Source organism: Microtus ochrogaster, unplaced genomic scaffold (genome assembly GCF_000317375.1).
Source record: "Microtus ochrogaster isolate Prairie Vole_2 unplaced genomic scaffold, MicOch1.0 UNK17, whole genome shotgun sequence".
Classification (NCBI taxonomy): domain Eukaryota; kingdom Metazoa; phylum Chordata; class Mammalia; order Rodentia; family Cricetidae; genus Microtus; species Microtus ochrogaster.
In genome coordinates, this window is record NW_004949115.1 from 4568592 (window position 1) to 4574417 (window position 5826).

At 35.2% G+C, this 5826-nt stretch overlaps 1 protein-coding gene across 1 annotated transcript in view; it reads right to left on the minus strand.

Moving 5' to 3' along the window:
• The window catches only part of Il1rapl2 (interleukin 1 receptor accessory protein like 2), a 1262572-nt gene that overhangs the window by 508782 nt on the left and 747964 nt on the right, over window positions 1-5826 (minus strand). The gene's annotated exons all lie outside the window — the stretch shown is intronic.

Sequence of the window (5826 nt, forward strand, 5' to 3'; positions counted from 1 at the left end):
TCTTTATGTTAACATCTCCTTCACAAACATTGCCTTTGTTGCCCCATCTTCTCTTTATGTTAACATCTCCTTCACAAACATTGCCTTTGTTGCCCCCATCTTCTCTTTATGTTAACATCTCCTTCACAAACATTGCCTTTGTTGCCCCCATCTTCCTTCCACTGTGCATTGACTTCACATGGAAACTTCTTTTTCTTCTTTTTTTGTCATTTTCTTTTTATTTTAATCTTTTAAAAAAGAAAACAAACAATCTTTTTTTTTTAAACATACCCAATCCATGTTCACCAGGATATATCCCTACTGCTTGTACTGGCTTTTTGAGAACCTACTATCTTTGAATGGATGGATGCCTTGCTCAGCCTAGATATAGTAGGGAGGGCCTTGGATCTAGTGAATGAAATGGAGTGAATGAAATGGAGTGAATGAAATTGGTGCAGTAAATATTCTTGCCTTAAATGCTCTTAGAAAAGACCTGATGCTAACAAGATCAGTCCTCTATTTTTATAGGAGCAGCATGTGAAGCCCCAGGAACCAGAAGGATCAAATGGCATATAAAAGGTGACAGAATTTTCTGACAATAGAGCCAAGGTTAGTGTTGACGTTTTCTGATTCATAGTCCAGCAGTCTTTCTGCTAATCCTTTCTGCCTTCTGCTGTCATTTATTCTCAGCAAAACAGTGGGGAAATACTTTACTGAACTCCACAATGACATTGTGTACAAGTGAAAGGAAGATGCTGAACAGTATCACAAATTCACTGGCTGCATTCCCCCACATCTTCACTGGTTTTTATTGGCTGCCAACCATATATGCAAGATGTGAGTCATTTTGAATATTAAAGGAGAAGGGCCCTTTGCAGGAATTTTTTTTGCATGTTCAAAGGGAATAAATCCAATTAATTTAACACAAGAAAAAAAAAGCCTGAAATGAATTGGTAAGAAATTTCATGTGGCTCCAGAGGAGACCCTAATTTTGTTCAGCTAAAATGATTATTAAAAGCATCCTTTTAAGGATGAGGGGGACACGCCAACAGAGAATAGTATGAAGAAAGGTGAAATGGAATGTCAGTGAAGGTATTCTGAGAAGATTAAGTGGAGCAGTTATGAGCCACAGAGTTCTGGTTGTGCTATTGGAATTTTCAAAGAAAAAAAACCTGTTCAGATAAGAATAGGAAGGATTTTTCAAATAAGATTATAAGAGTTTGGGCTTCATTCACATACTCAATCACAAGTTGATAAGTACAATTTAAATACATAAATGAATAATCATTGTGTTTTATGGAAGAGGGGATGGCATATGAGAAGTGTTTTCAAATGAATGATTCGGTATAAGATGGGCTGTCAGGGGAAGTAATAATGTATATTCATGGATTTGGATGGTTAGAAATGGGCCAAGAAAGAAGCAAATAACTGGTGAATTCTATTAGTGAATTATTTCATTAATGTTGAAATAGAGCATACAAACTCTAATAATTTACATAGGAAGCAAAAAGACTGATTAAGTATTATAGTCCAAACTTAATTTTTTTTAAAAAAAAATAGACTTTCACTTTTTTTGTTGCCAAAAGCCATAGCAACTAAGTAAGTAAAATGAAAGTGTGAGTATTTAAATAACTCAAATACAATAATCACAAACATAAGTACAGTAGCATTTTTGTTATACTCTTGATTTCCTTTCAAACACCAGTCATGATTTGGGGCATTAAACTTATGAACTACTAATGAACCATATTTCAAAATTAGAAAACATTGTCATAAATTTAAGCCAAGTGATTTGGATGTTTAGGGCCTGGGTCTCTAATACACTCGTATAATCGTCTACCAAGAATTATTGTGGCAGTGAAGTCCTCAGCTTGATATGAAACACCTAAAGACACCCTTCCCCATGGCTTAGGGACATTGCAGAAGAGGAGAGGACAACTGAGAAATAGTGTCTTCTGGACAGTGTACTCAAGAACGCACAGCAGCTGTCGCTCCCTGTAGATGGCCAACTTAAGAGTAACCTGTCAACCTACCATCTAGGATGGGAAAGTGGCTCTTGAGGTCCCACACTGAGCTGAGAGCTATAGGAAGGCAATGATTGCTGAGGGAGGGAGTGTCCGTTTCCTCCAGGTTTATGCTCTCTCATAGGTTGCCCGTGCTCCATTGAGTATCTGTGTACCCAAGCACACAGGGACAACTCTAATTGGGCTCAATGGGTTGAAAAAAGGAAGGACATGAAGTTAGAAAGATGAAATATTGGAGGAGTTGGAGAGGGAAGCAGGGGTAGATATAATCAAAATTCATTGTAAACATACATGAAATTGTCTACTAGACAAATAAAATGAAATTTAATTTTATTGAGAATAATAGCAAATAATTTGGGATCAAGAAAAATTATGCTTTTAGAGGCCTATATCTTACAAGTTCTTTTATTTGGAAAGACAATACCTCAGGTCGAACCATTTCACTAACAGCCAGTCACCAAATTCACTGCCTTTAGAGTAATCTGCCTGCCACATTCTTTCCCTCCTACTCTTCTTCCTGCTTCAAACCTTCTAAAGATTTTCCGTGTCTTCTTCATAATTTTAGACTACAACGGCTTGACTTTCAAAGTCTTTCAGTAGTTATGTCCTTTTATTCAATCTTATTTGTCACACTGCACAAAATTTTGGTTGCTGTTACACTTTTAAATCCTACAAGCATACACTGTTATGCTTCCTTCTAGAGTGGGCTTGCATAGTCAATTCTGCCTTCAATGACTCTTTTTGGTCCAACAAACACAACACTCTACCTATTTTATGAGACACCTGCTGCTCATTATGCCGCTTTACACTAATTTCTGTTCATATTTACAGTGTTTGACATGCTTAATGGAAAAGGTACAAACTTGACCCAGACTGATCTAAGTTTTAATCCTGAATCTTGTAGTTACTAGTGAATCATATTGTACAAGGCATAATTTTTCACTAAGCCTTAAATTGTATAAACATAACAAACCCCAGAGGCACACGCATTTGTGACTTATGTATTTGTAAGGCTGACATAGGAAGACTGCCACAAGTTTGAGACCAGCTTGGCTTTCTCAGTGATCAACTTCAGAAGGTACATAGTAGGCCATTAGTAAAATCTAGGTGATTTTTTTTTTACTCTTTTTTTTTTTTTTTTTTTTTTTTTTTTTTTTTTTTTTTTTTGCTTTTTTGAGACAGGGTTTTTCTGTATAGCTCTGGCTGTCCTGGAACTCACTCTGTAGACCAGACTGACCTCCTATTCATAGAGATCTCTCTGCCGCTGCCTCTCCAGTGCTGGGATTAAAGATGTGTGTCAGCACCACCTGGCCCCAGTTTCCTCTTTTATAGTATATATTTATTATAAGCACTTCCAGATCAGCACACACAACCAACTTTACACATATCAGACCGATACAAATGTCAATCAGCCATCTTTTCAATTGGCTTACTATGTTTGAAAAAATATATTCAATGGGAGGTTTCCATAGGGATTTTTTTTTTGTGAACTAAAGACAGAAAACTGACCTTTAAAAGATAGTAGCTTCTCCTGATTGCCTTATTCTTCTCTGAGACTCTTGCTTTATCCTCTAAGCTTCATTTCAGTGCACTCTGCTAATTACTTTGCAACAAGCAACTGAAACCAAATATGCCAATCATGAGGCTGTGATCTTATTCTGGAAAATATCTGCACCTAAGCAGAATGAGCTGTCCCATCACATTCACAAGGTAGGAATTCCAAGGCATTTCCCATCTCTTACAGAAAAGTTTCAAATATTCCAATTATGTCTAAGCTCAAGATCATTAATAGAAGTATATGGGAAAATTCCCCTTGCCTCAGCTTCAAAAAAGTAGAAGTCTGCTAACATAAAGAGGGAAATATTGAGGAACTTGACCATTGTGGCAAGTGGTAACAGATATAGGACTACCATTCCTCTTTATTTTCAACAAAGGATAGGCAAAAAAAATAGCATATTAGTTATATGAAGACTAAAGTGTCTTTTAAATTTTGATATATTGTTACAACTTTTGCTCAGCTTCCTAGTTTTAGTTGTATTACTAACAGTTCAAGGCCTATGTTGTGCACATGCTAACCTAACTTTCTTACATAGCTCAAATGTATCTGATAATGTTTTAAGGCTGAGTGACAGAGTACAAATGTTCTTTAAAGTTTGAGTTACTAAATTCATTCCAGAGGGGCATTCTATCCAAAGCTAAAGTTCTGTATTACTCTAAAAGTTGTATTTAGAAATTTAAAGATTGTCTATAGCAAGATATCAACTTCTTTTTTAAATAAATGGAAACATATGGATCGCAGAAAAAAATATCTTTGAATATTGAGAAAATATTTAGCACTGATCATTGTGAGAGAAAATAAGACACAAATTTTACCCTGATACTCTTAGGAAAGAATAAAGAGTTTAAGGAAAGGAGACAGTGACAAAGATTTCAGGAAGGTGTTATTTATAGAAACTGTTGTTATGAGTATAAACGTGGAGAAAAGTTATCAATTTTACTGGACCAGAAATAATACATATGTAGCCCTGGATGCCCAGGAAAGAAACTCATTATGTAGGTCAGGCTGAACTCAAAATCACACAGATCCACCTCCTTTCACCTCCTGGGATTAAAAGTATGTTACACGATACTAGGCTAAAGAAATATATATATATATTCTTATTATTTGGTAATTCCACCTTGTATATCTCATGTTTGCATTCACATGTTGATAAAACTATCATTCTCTCTGCAACTATTTAAAATTACCTATCATTTCTCATATGGAGTGATGTCCAAATGGTGTTAATCCTGAAGCAAATTATGACAGTTGAAAAGCCATGCCTGAGTATGTAAAAATAAATGTATGGGCAAATACATAACCAACTATAGTGACATATGCAATAACCAGTGCACGCTTATGTATTTATTTTAATCCTTTTAATAAGCAAAATTAATGCATTTCTAATGACATATTCATATGAATTTATCATTATACTTGTTCCTATTTGCCTCCATTCCATCCCTTCTTATGCTTCCTATCTATAGTATTCCTAGACAGATACTCAAAAAAGTCTAAATCAGCATAATACAGAGATATTTATATACACATTTTTATTCCTGGACTATTTACAATGGCCAGGAAATGTCCATCAAGAGTTGAATATAACAAAGAAAACATGATACATATACATAATAGAATTTTATTCGGTCATAAAGAAGAATAAATCCAATACATTTGCAGAAAAGCAGATGGAACTATGATCATTATGCATGTTTGCTGTCATGTGTAGAATATAGATGTATGTATGTAGGTCATGAAAGTAAAAAGAGGAAAATTATAAAGTGATAGATAAGGAAGAAAGTGATAGAAATAATATATTTGTGATATGAAAGGAGAAGGTGAGAATATGTGGGATGGAAGAGAAATGGGTAAAACAAAGTACATGCACAGGTAAGGATTTTCTGAGAAGGGTTCCAATATCATGGGAAACAAATAATGGAATGGCATGAAATTACAGAGCTTCCATTCAGCAAAGGATATAGGCAGCATGGCAAAGAGACAGCCTACAAAATGGGGAGAAATCTTTGCTAATTATATATCTACCAGGAGATAAACATGTAGCCTCTACAGAGAACTCAAAAATTTAAACGCCAAATTATTTTATACTGCCTCAATCAGTTCCCTGAAATTTTTCATTCTTAAACATTGAAAGGTCTCTTAGCTGGTGAAATGATTCAGAAGAAAGGAGTGCTTTGCATTTCCCTGATCGCTAAGGAAGTTGAGCATGACCTTAAGTGTCTTTTGGCCATTTGAAGTTCTTCCGTTGAGAATTCTCTGTTC